The sequence below is a fragment of the Jaculus jaculus genome, chromosome 3, assembly GCF_020740685.1.
Source record: "Jaculus jaculus isolate mJacJac1 chromosome 3, mJacJac1.mat.Y.cur, whole genome shotgun sequence".
Lineage (NCBI taxonomy): Eukaryota > Metazoa > Chordata > Mammalia > Rodentia > Dipodidae > Jaculus > Jaculus jaculus.
This window is the reverse complement of record NC_059104.1, coordinates 54,757,973-54,775,674: the sequence shown is the minus strand read 5'-3', so window position 1 is coordinate 54,775,674 and position 17,702 is coordinate 54,757,973.

The following is a 17,702-nucleotide window of genomic DNA, read 5'->3' as shown; positions in this document are numbered from 1 at the left end:
GATTTTTTGAATTTCCCTGGAATCTGTTGTGATGCTACCTTGTTCATCTCTGATTTTATTAATTTGTGTCTCTTCTCTCTTTTTGTCAGATTTGCTAAGGTTTTATCAATCTTGTTTATCCTTTCAAAGAACCAACTCTTTCTTTCATTAATTCTTTGTATTGATGTTTTTGTTTCTATTTCATTAATTTCTGCCCTAATCTTTATTACTTCTTCCCGTCTGCTGAGTTTTGGTTTGCCTTGTTCTTTTTTATCCAAGGCTTTAAGGTGAAGCATTATGTCGTTTACTTGTGACCTTTCTAATTTCTTTATATAGGCACTTAAGGCTATAAATTTACCTCTTAGAACTGCCTTCATTGTGTCCCAGAGATTTTGATATGTTGTATTCTCATTATCATTTGACTCTATAAATTTTTTGATTTCCTTCTTGATTTCTTCATTGACCTATTCATCATTTAGTAGTGTATTGTTTAGTTTCCATGATTTTGTGCATGCTCTATAGCCTTTGTTACTACTGATTTGTAGTTTAATTCCATTGTGGTCAGACAGAATGCAAGGAATTATTTCACTGTTCCTGAATATTTTAAGATTTGTTTTGTGTCCTAATATATGGTCTATTTTAGAGAATGTTCCATGTGCTGCTGAAATGAATGTATGTTCTGCAGCCATTGGATGAAATGTCCTGTGTATATCTATTAAGTCCATTCCTTCTATGACCTCATTTAGTCCAGATGTCTCTCTGTTTATTTTTTCCCAGGATAACCTGTCAGTTGATGAGAGTGGAGTGTTAAAGTCACCCACCACCCCTGTGTTTGGTGTTCTGTGGCCTTAGTTCTAATAGTGTTTGTTGATTAATTTGGGAGCCCCCATGTTAGGTACATATATGTTTAGGATTATAATGTCCTCCTGTTGGAGTGTGCCCTTAATCAATATAATGTGACCTTCCTTATCTTTCTTGACTAACGTTGGACTAACGTCTACCTTGTCAGATATTAGGATAGCAACCCCTGCTTGTTTTCTAGACCCATTTGCTTGAAACACCATTTTCCTAACTTCACCTTAAGATAATGTCTATCCTTTGTAGAAAGGTGAGTTTCTTGGAGACAAAAAATTGTAGGATCCTGCTTTTTAACCCATTCTGCAAACCTATGTCTTTTGGTTGTGTTATTGAGGCCATTGATATTAAGAGATATTATTGAAAGGTGGGTATTTATGTTTGCCATTGTTTCTTTTTTTTTTTTTTTTTGTGGTTCCTTTTCTACCTGTGCTCTCTTGTGTTAACTAGTATTTGAATACTGCTTGTTTTTTCTAGGTACCTTATGTGTGTCTTTTCCTTTTCTTCAGCATGGAGGATTCTGTCACGTAATTTTGGTAGAGGTGGTTTTGTCTTCAAATACTCCTTTAACCCGCTTTTTTCATGGAATATCCTTATTTCTCTGTCTATTTGAATGGATACCTTTGCAGGATAAAGTAACCTTGGTTGACAGTTGTTATCTTTCAGAACTTGGGATATATCACTCCAAGCACTTCTGGATTTTAACGTTTGTGTTGAATAATCTGCTGTAATCCTGATGGCTTTACCTTTGTAGGTAACTTGATTTTTCTTTCTAATGGCTTTCTATATTTTTTCTTTGGTTTGTGTGTTTGCAATTTGATTATAATATGGTGATGAGAGGTTCTTTCCAGGTTTTGTCTGGCTGGGTTTCTAAAGGCTTAATGTATCTACATTGGTACCTCTTTCCCAATTTGGGAGAAATTTTCTTCTATGATTTTGTTGAACACTCCTAGTATGCCTTTGGAGTGGAATTCTTCTTCTACTATGCCCTGAATTCTTATATTTGATCTTTTCCATAGTGTTCTGAATATCTTGAAATTCCCACTCATACTTTTCTATAAGTTTGTCTTTCTCTTTGTTGGATTGTTTTAGATTGGCTACCTGGTCTTCTAGCTTAGATATTCTGTCCTCTCCTTCATCCATTCTACTGGTGAGATTTTCTACAGAGTTTTTTATTTCATTAACTGTGTTCTTCGTTGCTAGTAATTCTTACTGGTTTTTCTTTATTATTTCTATTTCCTTATTTCTGTCTTGCATTGCCTTCTTTATTTCATTAAACTGTTTTGTGTTGCCTTCTTTATTTCATTAAATTGGTGTCCTGTGTCTTCTCTTATTTCCTCTTTGATTCCTTTGATTTCCTCTTTGATTTCTTCTTTGATTCCCCTGATTTGTTCTTTGACCTCTTTGAACATATTATAATCATTCTTTTGAAATCTTTTTCAGGCATTTCCTCTAACTCATTCTCACTGGAGGTCATTTCTGGTGCATTAATACTTTTAGGTGGATTTATATCATCTTGCTTTTTAGTGTTTCTTGTGTTATAATGTATAAATTTTTGCATCTTGGATTAAGTTAATGCTTGGATTTTCTAGCTTGCTGGGTATTGTTAGCTGTATCTATTGATTTGATGTTATTTATCTTCAGGGTAAGAGCTTAAGGTGTTAGGTGTGGCTCTTAAGACTCTCTGAGTATCTACAAAGGTGTTCCTAGGGGCTGAGTTTCTCTGCTACGGGAATATTCAAGTAGGCTGATTGGAATGAAATACAGGTAGATTCTAAAAGTTAACTAAACACTGTACACATTCAATGAAAAACAGCCCCAAGTATTATGCAAGAGTATTTATTATAACAACCAGATCCTCTATCAACAAAGAGGTTAAATTTTCTGGTCTGTTGAGGGATCCAAGTCAGCTTGTGACCAAGTGAGACCCTTCCCTGGTACAATCCCAGTTACCTTAGATGATTTTGGTCTCAGTCAAGTTGCTACCTGGGTTGTTGGGCTGCTGTTCTGATTTGTGGAGCTAGGCACTGGCTTTTCCTGTGTGGCAAAACAAGCCATGTGGCCATGCAGATCAGCACACCCGCTGTTGGAACTGTTGCTGCTAAAGCTGCCGCTGCTGGATCTGTCAGCGCTACTGCTGAAGCTGCTGCTGCTGGGTTCACCACCGCTTCTGCCACTGAAGCTGTTGCTGTTGTGTCTGCCACTGCTGCCGCTACTGGATCTGCTGCTACTGGGGCCACTGTTTCAGGTGCCGGAGCCGCTGATGTTGATGCTGGACTCTGCTCCTGCTTGGGTCCCGCTGTCGGCTCAAGTTGGCGTGGCCGGTCCCAGGACCTCTGATCTGTTTGCTGGAGCTGGGCTCAGGCAGTGGGGGAGAGGAAGGAGCTGCAGCTGCTCTAGTTCTCTCACTTTTCTACGTGTTCTTCTACCTCTTGGTCTGCTCCTCCGTTGCTCACTGCCGCTCTCCTTTCACATTTCTTGAATTGCGTAGAGTTCCAGTGTGAGTGGAAACTCCCCTCACCTGGTTTTTCCTGCCGCTCCAGCCAAGCCTGGTGGCTTTCTGGTGCGCCGCTGCCGCTGCAGTTGGAGGAGCTGCTGGGCCCACTTTTGCCGACCTGTGCAGGCTCCGGATGCTCTGGATGTCTTCTACTTCTCTGCTGCCATTTCAATTTCCTATACACCTCACTTTTTAGTAAAAATGTGTATTTTGCTGAGTTTTTTTTGTTTTTTTTTCCCCCCTAGGCTGCTTTGACGTGGTACCTACATGGCCATCTTAACCGGAAGTTGAGTTTAATTTATGGTTGGACTGAAACTGGCAGACTATATACATAAAAGAAAATACAAAAAAATCTAAGCTCACATAGATTAAAGTGTTTCCTGTACAGGCAGTCCTAGCCTTGATAAGTGATAAACACATCAGAGAGTATGATAGGTTGAATACCATCACTCATAGGTTGAATACCATCACTCATAGATTCATGCCCAATTGAAAATCATAGTATGATCCTGTAAATAATTAGTATATTTGGAGATATAAGTCACACAAAGATGAGATCATAGTGTCTCCCTTATATACAAAACTGGTGACACTCATGAGGCCAAGAGGAGGCAGAGAGATACATGCTAGGAAGGAAGGCAATGAGAAAAAAAAAAAAAAAAAACAGAGATTTCAGCTAAGTAATTGCTAATTAAGAACCTGTACCAAGATAGCAGCACCTTCTAGGAAGAAGCCATGGGAGACTTTTTCTTGTAGATTTGTAAAGGAACAAATTCTTGCCAACACCTAGATTTTGGACTTCTACTTCCCACCTGTGAGAGTACAAAGCTGTTCTTTATATCATCATGTTTACAATTCATTTTAGCAACCCTGGAGAAGTAATTCTAATTGAGATATTATGGGTAACTTCTGCCGAGGAAAAAATAACTGATTTCAAAGTGAAATAGGAATGTGAAGACAAAAGTTGAAAGTTAAAATGTTAATAAAAGAATTACAAATACATTCTTATTTCATGGTACAGGAAATTATAGTCACAGGTTTCTTTTCAGTGTTAATATCACATAGATAGCAATGAATAGATATCGAATATGGATATACTCTACCTTATGAGGAGAATCCATGTATGCATAAGTATGAGATATATATGCATAAATATATGAACATAGAATGAATATATATGTTGAATCTCACACAAAGGAGGAAAGAGGTCAGAAATGTAGTTTAATAACCAAGTACTTTCCTTGAATTTACAAGAGTCTGGATTTAAGCCCCAGCATCATAATAAACTAAAAGACCAACAACAAGCCTGGCATGGTGGCTCACACCTTTAATTCCAGCACTCAGGAGGAAGAGGTAGGAGGATGGACTTGAGTTTGAGGTCATCCTGAGGCTACATAGTTAATTCCACGTCAGCCTGGGCCAGAATGATACCCTACCTCAAAAAAACAAAACAAATAACAACAACAAAATACCAACAAAAATTAAACAAAGACAAAAAATAAATTTTAGGAGTCTTATGGTAAAAATGGCATACTGAACAATAGCAATCCTTGATATTTTCCCACGATCCACTTCATGTGGTATTGGTACTTCTAAATAAGAGTAAAATTTTAATCTGGCAAAAATAAAGTTAAAATATAAGAGAAAAGTTAAGTAAGATTTCAAAAGATGGAAGGCATATGTCTTGCACTTCAACTATACACAGAAACAAAAGTGAAAATCACTATGTTTATAAGACTTTATTGACAAATGTACATATAATTGACACTTGGACCTATTATTATCTTACTATTAAAATCAAATGGCTTTATAGATACTTATCCACCAAAAGCAGGAGCCTAGCATACAGTTGCAATGAAGAGGTATAGGTCAAAGTTTGGTTGGGGGAGGAGGAACTGCTGAATGTCAGATTCTAGTCAACATGTCTTCCCTAAGATGTAAAATAAAGGTGGTTATTTATTGATGACTACCATTGTGGCAGGCATAGATTTTAGGAGTAGAATTGCCAGGAATGTCTGGAGAGGATGAGATTGGGATATGAGACCTCAGTTAAAAAAGAGTGATTGTGTCTAGGGTGATGATTCTGTGGTTAAATGTGCTAACTTGAAAATCCTGCTGGCCTGGGTTTGTTTTCCCATCTAACCACACTCTTTTGTAGTGGCAAAAGACACTGTTATGCCCAGAAATGAATGAACATGCAAGCTAACATGCACACACATAGCTAAATAAGCAAAGAGAAAATGAAAACATGTGGAAAAAAAGGCTGCGGGGGGAGTGTGGCTTAGCAGTTAAGGTGTTTGCCTGCAAAGCCAAAGAACCCAGGTTCCATTCCTCAGGGCCCACATTAGCCAGATGTACAATGGGGGACATGTGTCTAGAGTTCCTTTGCAGTGGAGGACCTGGCTTGCCCATTCTCCTATCTCTATCTCTCTTTCTCTCTCTCTCACTCTCATTATCTCTCTCCCTCTCCCTATTTCTCAAATAAATAAATAAAAAATAAATTATTTAAAAATTTCATACTGAATGTTGAGTATGAACAAATTGATTCCTTACTCTGACTTCTTCCCTTGCTAACATGCCAGTCAGAGAAGACCTCACTGGGCATTTAGATCTTCTCTTGCTAAAGATACTCATTGGAGGTTGACCTTTCAGTCAAGTCAAACTAAGAAGTTCAGAACTAATCATTTGGGCTGATGTTGATTTGGAATGAAGTTAAACTTAGCATCATCACATTTGGAGTTTTTAAAACTAACTCAGAATAAACAGAAGGCCCATAACTAACTGATATGAGAGAACATTCAAATGAAATTCATTAATATGTTAAAAGGAACAAAAATCCAATTATAAAAACTACCTGAAAATTATGCTATTAATAATGTGAACAATAGTAGTATTCAAACTTCATATTATTTTTCAATGATCATGAGAGGTTGAGTGTGAGTAAAGAGGTGATTTATTTATTTTTAATTTTTATTTTATTTTATTCTTTTAGCCAGGGATGTTAGAGTTTACTTGTAATCCCAGAACACTGGAGGCTAAAAGATTGCCTTGAATCCAAGGATACATAGTAAGCTTTAGGCCAGATGTGTAATGAGGATATAGTATAAGGCCCTTTAAAACCAAGCTAAAACCTCAAAATAATTAAAGGAAGAAACATAAGACATGATTTATTTTCCATAGTTAAAATTCATTAATAGTATGTGTCCAAAATGGACACTTAAGACATTGTCCTAGACTCGGGAACAGCATGTCAAGTATAAGAGAGGAGGTCATGTTTAGACATCGAATGTAGTTCAATGTAATAATATTTCAATTTTAGATTGTGCTTAAATTGTTTTCATAAATTAAAATGCCCCTTAATGATAACAGAAATAAAACAATAAAGCAATGTAATGGGTACTAAATAAAATCAAATTTTACTTGCTTTTGAAACCAACAAATCTTAAACTTTTTTCTCTCAATTTAAATTGAGTGACTTAACAGTTTTGGACAAAATTTGTCTTTGTACTTTTATACTCTTGCATAATTTGTCACCTTTTTTGGCAGCCTATGTTAGATAAATTGTGATTATAAACATAGTACAATTAAGGAAACATTACAATGGATCCCTTCCAGCCAAGATGGTGACCACCTAACTGCTCCGCACATACTGGAAAGGAAGGCAAGACATTAAGGGTTCACTGGGTCTTTTAGGGGAAAGCAATCTTCAATAGATTGCCAGTGAGAGGGCACAGAGGGGAAAAAGAAGGGAATCACTGATTCCACCACAGGCATGTAGACCACCCCTCCCCCCAAATAGCCTCCATACCCACAGTCCCAGCTTCAGGAAACTCCCACACTTACTGTAGGAAAAGGATCCCAGGCCAACATAGTTCCACTTGCCTCACTGCACAGGGGCTATCACTGTGCTACCCCTCCCCATGAGTGACCTTGGCCAGGCTACGCCTGCTGGTCCATTGGATCTCAGGCTCCTTTGATCAATTTGCCTGCCAAATGGCATTACCGCTCAGATCCCCATTTGTGGAAGTTTAGCCTGATCCACCCACTTGCTCACTTACTGTTCTGGTTGCTGCACATTCATGTGCGAGCCCAGGCCCCATTGCAACTTCCCATGTGGACTCAGACTGTGTCTGTCACTTGCACTAACTTAGGTGCCATCCCCTCCCTGTCTGCTGCGCCAGCCAACTGCCATTGTTCTGTTGTGGGGGAGCAAAGACTGCTTCTGGGTCACCAGAGGTTGGGCTGCTTCAGTGCTTGGTGTGGCAGTGTCCTTCCTAGAACAAGTGCAGGCAGCTTTGGAACATTGTCGTGAGAGAGCTCAGGCAACTTTGGTATCCCAGCCAGGCAGGAGCTCAGGCAGCTTTCGCAAGTGACAGCCAAAGGACAGGCTGCTTGGAAACTTCCTCAGGTTGCTGCAGATTCCAATTTTGCTTGAGCCCAGGGTGAACCACCCACCTACATGCCCATACACTGTGATGGGCAGACCACAGCACAAAAGAAATAATATGAAAAATCAAATGCAAGAAAATACAATTAGACCACCTAGTCCTACAATGAACATCTCTAATCAAAACATAAAAGAGTTATTAGGATCAGAACACCAAAATGAACTTATAAGCAATATAACCCTGACCAAGCTACTGATAGAAGTTGCAGAAAAGCAACAAAGGACTGATAATCATGTGGATGCTGCCATAACTAGTCTAGACCTAATAGATAAGAAAATGTAAGGAGTTCAAAGACAGTTAAGGGATATAAGGAAGAGTGGGGGAAAAAAAAAAAGAGGACCTCAAAAATCAGCTGGCAATGGAAATGAAGACATAAAGAAATGCAAGGATGAATTCCAAGAAGCAACAAAAAAATCAGAAAATAATATGAAAAGGGGCTTGACAGAGGGATGGAAATTATACATAAAAAAGTAGTAGAAAATACAAACCTAATTGAACAAGTCTGAAACTCTCTAGAAGCTCTCAAGAATAGAGTCAGCCATGTGAGGATAGAAACTCTGATCTGGAAGACAAGATGGAAGAAACAGTTTGAGAGTTCGAAATTTCAGTAAGTTCAAAAGTTTCTATGAGCAGAACATGACGGAATTGTGGGATACACTTAAACATCTTAATATCAGGATTATTGGAATACCACAAGGGTAAGAAATTCAGAAAAGGGACATGGCGAACTTATTTAACAAAATAATTGAAGAAAACTTCCCCAGCCTCTTAAAAGAAAGGCCCTTCTAGATACAAGAAGCCAACAGAACTCCAAAAAGACTGGTCCAAGGGAGAAACTCTCCAAGACATATTGTCATTAAGATTCTAAACATTGACACCAAAGAGAAAATCCTAAAAGCAGCTAGGGAAAAACAGCACACCACTTTTAAAGGTAACTCCGTCAGAATTACTCCAGACTTCTCAGTGGAATCCCTGAAAGCTAGAATGGCCTGGAATAAAAAAAAAAAAAAAAAAAAAAAAAAAAAAAACTGCAAAGTCTAACAACCTATGGCTGCCAACCAAAACTACTCTGCAGAGCAAAAGTATAGATTAGAATAGATGGTGAAAGAAAAACTTTTCATGACAAAACTGAACTTTATAATTACATGAACACAAAACCAAACCTACAGAGAATATTTCAGGAAATTCTCCACAGAGAAGAAACAAATAAGCAAACTTAAATGCCTATAAGAAGCAGATTACAATAACCAAACTCAGAGTAGGCACAAAAACTTCAAAGCCCATGAAAACACCAAACCACATATACCATCAAAATATGGCAGAGATCAAATCAAATCTCACAGTCATTACCCTAAACATTAATTCGCCCATCAAGAGACACAATCTAACAGGATGGATCAAAAAATTAGACCTCTCAATCTGTTGTCTTCAAGAAACCCACCTCACCACTAAAGACAGACACCTCCTCAGGGTGAAAGGATGGAAAACAATATTCCAAGAAAACTGGAATAATAATCAAGCAGGGGTAGCTATATTAATATCAGATAAAGTAGACTTCAAACCAAAAATAATCAAAAAAAAAAAAGAAGGCCACTTCCTAATTATCAAGAGAGTGATCCATCGAGAGAATTTTACAATCATAAATCTGTATTACCCAAACACAGGGGCACCACAATTCATAAAACAAAACCTACTTGACTATAAAACAGCAATAAGCACTCACACCATCATTGTTGGGGACTTCAATACACCATTATCAGTAATAGACAGATCATCCAAATAGAAATTCAACAGGGAAATAAGAGAGCTCAAAAAAACCATCGATCACTTAGACCTAATGGACATCTATAGAAATTTCCATCCCAATTCCATGGACTGCACATTTTTCTCAGCAGCCCATAGAACAATATCTAAAATATACCATATACTGGGTCAGAAAGCCTGCCTCCACATATTTAGGAAGACTGGTATAATTCCCTGCATGATATTAGAACACAATGCTATATTACTAGAAATTAATAACAAAAGACCCACCAAGAATCCCAAAGGCACCTGGAAACTGAACAGCACACTTTTAAACAATAAATGGATAATGGATAAAATAAAAAATGAAATTGCAAAATTTCTAGAATTGAATGACAATAAGAACACATTATACCAAAACTTATGGGACACAATGAAGATGGTCCTCAGGGGCAAATTCATACCACTCAATGCCTTAATAAAAAAGACAGAGAGATCCCAAATCAATAAACTAATCATCCACCTAAAGGCACCGGAAAAGGAAGAAAAATCCAACCCAAAGAACTCCAGAAGGAAAGAAATAATTAAAATCAGAGGAGAAATTAATGAACTGGAAACTAAGAAAACAATTAAGACAACTGGCAAAACAAAGAGCTGGTTCTTTGAAAAAAATAAACAAGATTGATAAACCCCTTGCCAATTTGATCAACTGGAAAAAAAACAAAAAAAAAATTCAAAGTGAAAAAGGAGAGATCACTACAGACATAAATGAAATTGGGAGAACCATCAGGACTTATTTCAAAAACCTCTACTCCACAAAACTGGATAATGTGGAGGAGATGGGTAAATTCCTTGATTCTTCAACTATCAAAGCTAAACTTGGAGCAGATCAATCTCCTAAAAGGACCCATCACACTCATTGAGATTGAAAAACAAATAAAACCCTCCTCCAAAAGAAGAGTACAAGACCAGATGGCTTCTCAACTGAATTTTATCAAACCTTCATGGCAGAACTCAAACCAATTGTCCTCAAACTGTGCCCCACAATTGGAAAACAGAGAAAGCTACCTAACTCCTTTTATTAAGCTAGTATCACCCTAATTCCAAAACCAGGCAGAGATGCCACAAGAAAAGTAAACTATAGGCCTATTTCCCTGATGACATTAAATGCAAAGATCCTGAACAAAATCCTCGCCAACCGAATCCAACAGCATATCTAAAGCATTATCCACCTTGTCCAAGTGGGATTCATCCCAGGAACACAGGGGTGGTTCAACATATGGAAATCTGTTAATGTAATACACCTAATAAACAAGGTTAAACACAAAAACCACATGATCATTTCAATAGATGCAGAAAAGGCCTTTGACAAGATACAACACTACTTCATAATCAAAACATTGGAGAGAATTGGCATGGTTGGTTCATATCTTCACATAATACAGGCAATATACAAAGTTCTGAAGGCCCAAATAATATTTAATGGAGAGATACTAGAGGAATTCCTATTAAGATGAGGAATAATATAGGGTTGTCCACTCTCACCTCTGTTCTTCAATATAGTACTGGAGGTCATAGCTCAAGCAATAAGACAGGAGAAGGAAATAAAAGAGATATAATTTGGAAGGAAGAAGGTAAGTTAGCTCTATTCACTGATGACATGACTGTATATGTAAGAGACTCCATCCCAAAACTGAAGGTGATTAACTCCTATAGCAAAGTAGCAGGATACAAAATCAATGCACAAAAATCAGTAGCCTTTCTATATGCAAATGACAAAGATGCAGAGAAAGACCTAAGTGACATGACACCATTTTCAATAGCAACAAGAACAAAAAAAAACTTTGGAATAACATTAACCAAGGAAGTGAAAGAGTCTATACAATGAAAACATAAAAACACTAAAAAAGAAATTGAGGAGGACTTGAGAAAATTGAAACACCTCCCATGCTCCTGCAGGCAGAATTAACATTGTGAGGATGGAAATCCTACCAAAGGCAATGCACAGATTTAATGCCATTCCAATTAATCCCAATGGTGATCTTCACAGAGATAGAAAAAATGATCTCAAATTTCATATGGAAAGGCAGAAGGCCTAGCATATCCAAACATATCCTCAGCAAAAGAAGTTCCTCTGGAGGCATCACCATACCTGATCTAAAGCTATATTACAAAGCCATAGTAATAAAAACAGCAATTACTGTCATAAAAACAGGAGTATAGACTAATAGATTAGACTTGAGGACCCGGACTTTGGGTCAAGCAAGTATAGCTACTTGATATTTAACAAAGGCCCTAACAATATAGGATGAAAAAAAGACAGCATCTTCAACAAATGGTTCTGGACAAAGTGGATAACCACGTGCAGGAAACTGATACTTGATCCACACATTTCAACATGCACTACACTGAAGCCCAAATGGATCAAAGACCGCGATATAAGACCAGAAACTCAACTACAACTGGAAGAAAATTTAGGAAGTACTTTCTATGACATAGGAATGGGAAAAGACTTCCTGAACAAATCCCCAGTAGCTCACAATCTTAAACAGTCACTCAACCAATTGGATTACATGAAGCTGAAGTGTTTCTTTACAAACATACAATAAACAAAGCCAATAGATTCCACACAGAATGGGAGAAAATGTTTGCTGCTTATCCAACTGACAGAGAACCAATCTCTAGAATCTACAAAGAACTCAAAAATTTAAACAGTAAAAAGTCAAACACCCCACTCACAAAATGGGGCAAAGAGCTGAACAGGCAGTTCACAGAGGAAGAAATAAATATGGCAAACACACACTTAAGACAATGTTCATCATCCCTAATCACCAGAGAAATGCAAATTAAAACACCTATGAGATTCCACCTTACCCCAATAAGGGTAGCAAATACCAAAAAAATCAATGAAAATAAATGCTGGCAAGGATTTGGAGAAGTAGGAACACTCATCTACTGTTGGTGGGAATGTAAGATAGTACAATCACTTTGGAAAGCAATACGGAGACTCCTGAAAAAGCTGACTATAGAGATACCATCAGACCACTTATTCCCTTATGGGACATCTACCCTAAAACAAACCTTTAAACCACAGGCCAGAGAAATTTGCTCAACCATGTTAGTAGCAGCTCAATTTGTAATAGCTAAGAGCTGGAATCAACCCAGATGTCCATCACTAGAAGAATGGATAACTAAGATATAGTATATCTACACAACGGAATTTTATACAGCACTAAGAAAAAAAAAATGACACAGTGAAATTTGAGGAAAAATGGTTGAACCTGGAATAGTTCATTCTCAGTGAATTTACCGAATCATAAGAAAAAAAAAAAAAAAATCACCACACAGTCTCACTCATCTACAGCACTTAGCCTGAATCTACTCAAGATGCCTTATGTACACAGCAAGCTTCTCATGGACTATACAATAGGATGGGTGAGGAGGGAGGGGAGGGCAAGGGAGGGGGTGGTGGAAAACACAAATCTAGACCCAAATGGCAATGGTACCATAAAAATCTACATCTTAAAAGGCAGACCAAATAGCTGAATCTTCACCAGGCCTTCAGAGGGAACACATGATCCACAAGACACTGGAGAGGGTATGATGAAAACTGACCTTAATCTTCTACAGCTTCTCTCTCTCTCTCTCTCTCTCTCTCTCTCTCTCTTCTTTCTAACTCTTTTAAATTAGTCATCTTTTCTTCCTTTTCTTAGTGGGCACTGACCAGTAACTCTCAGTACCAGCATGTGGCTATCATCCATAATGAGCTTTTGATCAGAGAGACCTACAAGGTTTCCTAAAAGAAAGACAGATTTCTGTCAGAGTGCTTAACTACCCACCAAAGGTTAGTAGCAAGACCCTACTGCTGAAGGCACCTTATGTGGTTGACACGTAAAATGGAATGGCATGGCTGGAAGATGGAAGAGAGTCAGTCCCCAGGCAGTCAGCGTATCTAGTGCCAGAAGGTACTACATGGGTGACTGGGGGAAAATGACAAATATCTGTCCAAGCAACTCATGGTCTAACCTACTTAGCAGCAAATAACCTGTTCTGATGCTCACACAAGTGCAATAGTGGCACACAGTCAGGGTGGAAAACCCACTGCTCTTGATGCTGCTAACTGATCCCCTCATTGGTATGGGACCCAGTGCTGGAGCTGGTAAACAAGTCAGAACTATATCCAAACATAAGCTCACTCTCCATTATCAAGCTACCATCAATTGTGGGTGACAAGAGGGCCTACACCTATTAAATTCTCTATAAAAAAAGATAAAGGTTATCTCATTTGTCCTGGTGCTAACTTTCTCTGTGTTGGAGAATCTGCTTCTCTTTTTCAGATAGATGTAGATCCTATGGAGAGAGCCACCCCATCATACCTCAAAAGGTCCCCAGCTGAAACTAAGAACAGTGGGCAAAACAAGCAGGGGTGCTTTTTTCTTGGTGAACTGAGTACCAGCACAAGGGTGAAGGAGATCAAGACAGAGAAAAATCAACTCCTACCAAATCAACGATCCAGAGACCCAGAGGCCCACAATACCTCATCACTGAAGCAGACCAAAAATGAACCCAACATTGCTCAGGGAAGTTTTGTGGAGAGGTGGCAGAAAGAATGTCAGAGCCACATGTTCGGTCATGATATGCAGACATTTGTCCTACCCATAACTGGGGGCTAACTCCAGAATGCATGATCCATATACCTTAACAAGGAGGGGCAAAGGGAATGGAGGTAGGCAATGTATGAACCTAATAATGGTACCAAATTGACTGTATTCGCTGAGTACAAAACTAATTAATAAAAAAAATTAAAAAGATTACAAAGGATCAAATTTAATGATATTACAGATAGTTAAAATGGAAGATTTTAAATAAGTAAAATAGTCACATTTCTACAATTATTCTTCTTATTTCAAATTTCCCAATGATTTCATTGAAAAATTAGAATGCTCAAACCCAGTTGAAATGGTCTGTAAATTTTTTATTGTACAAGTTGCCTAAAAGCCTAGCTGAAAGAATGCTTGTAATGGTGTTGTAAATATTTTCAGCCTCAAGTGATAAGCATAATTGCTAAATTTTCTTCCAGTAGACAGATATGTGCACAGTTAAAGGTCAAATAATTTATTAAAAAAAAAAAAAACACTACAGCTCTTGTATAACACAAAGGCAAGCAAGTAGAGTAGGCTTGAGAACTTACCCATTAATATGAAATTTTAGGTAAAAATTCTTGCTGAATTTTATTAGAATATTAAATACACAGCCTAAGAATAAAAATAATACCTCCATTTGGGTTGAATGAATAAGCAAAGAGGAAAGATACAGAATATTTTCAGTGAAATAAAGAATCAGGTATTTTGCAAGTATTAAAGAAATAAAAGAAATGGCAATGTTTAGAAGGAAATAAATCAATAATCAGTGATGTCAGGTACTGCTTTCAGAAAATTAAGTTCTCATATTAGTAACATATCTAAGTTTCTTGAGAAGCTGAAAGGAAGGAGGAAAGGCAAATTAATATCCTGCACAAAATTATTGGGTGATGCAACCAAGCCATGACATTAAAATATATATATACTTTTCATATATATATATATATATATATATATATATAAAAGAGCCTTGAAGAATGAGGATTTTCCTCCTATCTGTGGAAGAACAAATGTTCTATAGAAATGCAAAGGCACAATGAATACAACAAAAAAAAAAGGACAATGCTAGGATGTAGATTACAGAATCATACTTAAAATGGATTTTTACTATCCTCAAATATGTGGCAGGGAGAAGAAAGGATACCTTTACATTTCAGACATAGTTTTTTTATGATAATTTCTAATTTGAAAGAAAATGTTCCACATTTTATGAAGTAGAAATAAAAGTCACAGAATGTTTTGCATATTTTTTTTTTGGTTTGATTGGAATGAATTTCAAGTTCATTTAGACTTACAGATGGAAGTTTTGTCTTTTGAGAATGCAAGCACATATACAACCATTTAAAGCATGCATTTATAATATATTAGAGGATATGAAGATACATCAGTAAAAACATGACAGAGTCTTTATAATATAGTATCTTATGGGAATATAGTTTATATGTATTACAATTTTCTATTCATAGACATGGCATATGAACATAAATTACAAATTACAAACAACAAAAATGCATAGAAAGTATGTGAAATATAATTGTTTGATTTGTGCATAGCACAGATTTTATACAATTTCATTATTATATTAATAGCTTGCATATATAATGTTCTCTGTGTTAACTCTGATAAAAGCTACAGTAAAAAATTAAGATTAATAGAGTTTTCACTGAAAAATTTGGTACACGTAATATCTCCTGCCAGTTTTCAGCATGTTTATGTGGAACTGCTTTTAAAATAATAAAATATATTCTTTTATTGAGAATGTCAAGGAGTATTGCAGCACAGTTTCTGAAATCTGCCATGGGTTAGCACTGTGAACAATGCCAAGAGGCCCTCTGAGGCACTGTATAAGGTTGTAAAGATGAGTCTGAAATTCCAGTGCAGGAATCAGGACGTTGTAGATTCCAGGAACATGGACATCCTTGAAGAAAAGCTGTAATATTAGGGTAGATATGGCATTCCAGCTTGAGGACCAGAGTATACCCACGCCTTTTGGAGCCCACATGATTTTATTGGAAGTAGCAGGTACTAGACATGAGCTAGTGGGGTGCTTTCCCTACTGACTTCAAGTCTCATGTGGTTCCAAGCTTTTCTTTTCTCTCCTTCATCCCTCTCTTTTGGAAATGGAAGATATACTTTGTGACTTCATACCTTGGAACTATGTAACTTGTGTTTTGGTTTTAAAGGGCTCACAATTAGGAGATTGCCTTTAGATCTTGTACTTTTAAATAGAGTTGTCACTGGTCAAGAAGATAAGTAATTTTAAATTGAACTGAATGTATTATACACTTTGAGATGGACCATGAGCCTATGGTGACATGTTTTGGGAGGTTATGGCATTACAGTATTATCTTTGATTGTCAAGTTGACATGGGGTGAAACTGTGATGTCAAAATTGTCAACTTGACAGGATTTAGAATCACCATGGAAACACATGTCATGGAATGTCTGTTAGGTATATTTTGAATTAGATTAGTTAAGGAGTGCTGGCTCATCCAAACTATGGGTGGTACCATTTCCTGGTCTGGAGGGTCTAGACTGTACAGAAAATATTAAGGTAGCTGAGCAACATCATTTGGATCTGCTTCCTGTGATGAAGTGACCCTTGATTTATGCTCCTGGCAGACTTTCCCCTCCTCTGTGATAGAGTATCCCTTAAAACTAAACAGAAAATAAATAAACATTTTCTTCCTTCCTTCCCTCCTTCCTTCCTTCCTTCCTTCCTTCCTTCCTTCCTTCCTTCCTTCCTTCCTTCCTTCCCTCCTTCCTTCCTTCCTTCCGCTTAACTCCCTCCACCCTTCTTTCTTTCTTTTTTATTTGTTTAGATTAAGCTAATTCTGGTAAGGTATTTTGTCCCAGCAATGAGAAAGGAACTTATTGAATATGCATAATGATAACATTCCCATTATGTTAGCTCTTTCTTTTTGTGTTATTTTACTTGTTATTAACTCATTTTGTTGTTAGTTCTTTTCTTTTTTTAATGTTTTTTGTTTATTTTTATATATTTATTTGAGAATGGCAGAGAGAGAGAATGGGAGCATCAGGGCCTCCAGCCACTGCAAATGAACTCTAGATGCATGTGCAACGTGGTGCATCTGACTTACTTGGGTCCTGGGGAATCGAGCCTCAAACCAGGGTCCTTAGGCTTCCTAGGCAAGTGCTTAACCACTAAGCCACCTCTCCAGTCATTACTTCCTTTCTTATATGTCATATTTCATTTTGTGTTAAACTAGATGACTAGAAACACATCCATTAAATTTCATCTTCTCTTCACTAGTCAAACCTAAATTCATGTACAATTCCTTGAGTATATGACAAATTAACTTTAATCTTTAAGGTATAAAGTCATTTCAAATTAGATAGGTATAAATTATTCCATTTCCAAGTAAAAGATTCTTGGTAGAAAAGAGTTGAGTTGAAATGACAGAATTTCAGGGACCTCTGCTTTAGTTTTCTATTACTCTTAAGTATTATAAAATGCACCTCATGTAAGCATTTCTCTGGAGAAGTAGCAGTAAGCCTTTAGTAAATACCTTGCCAAAT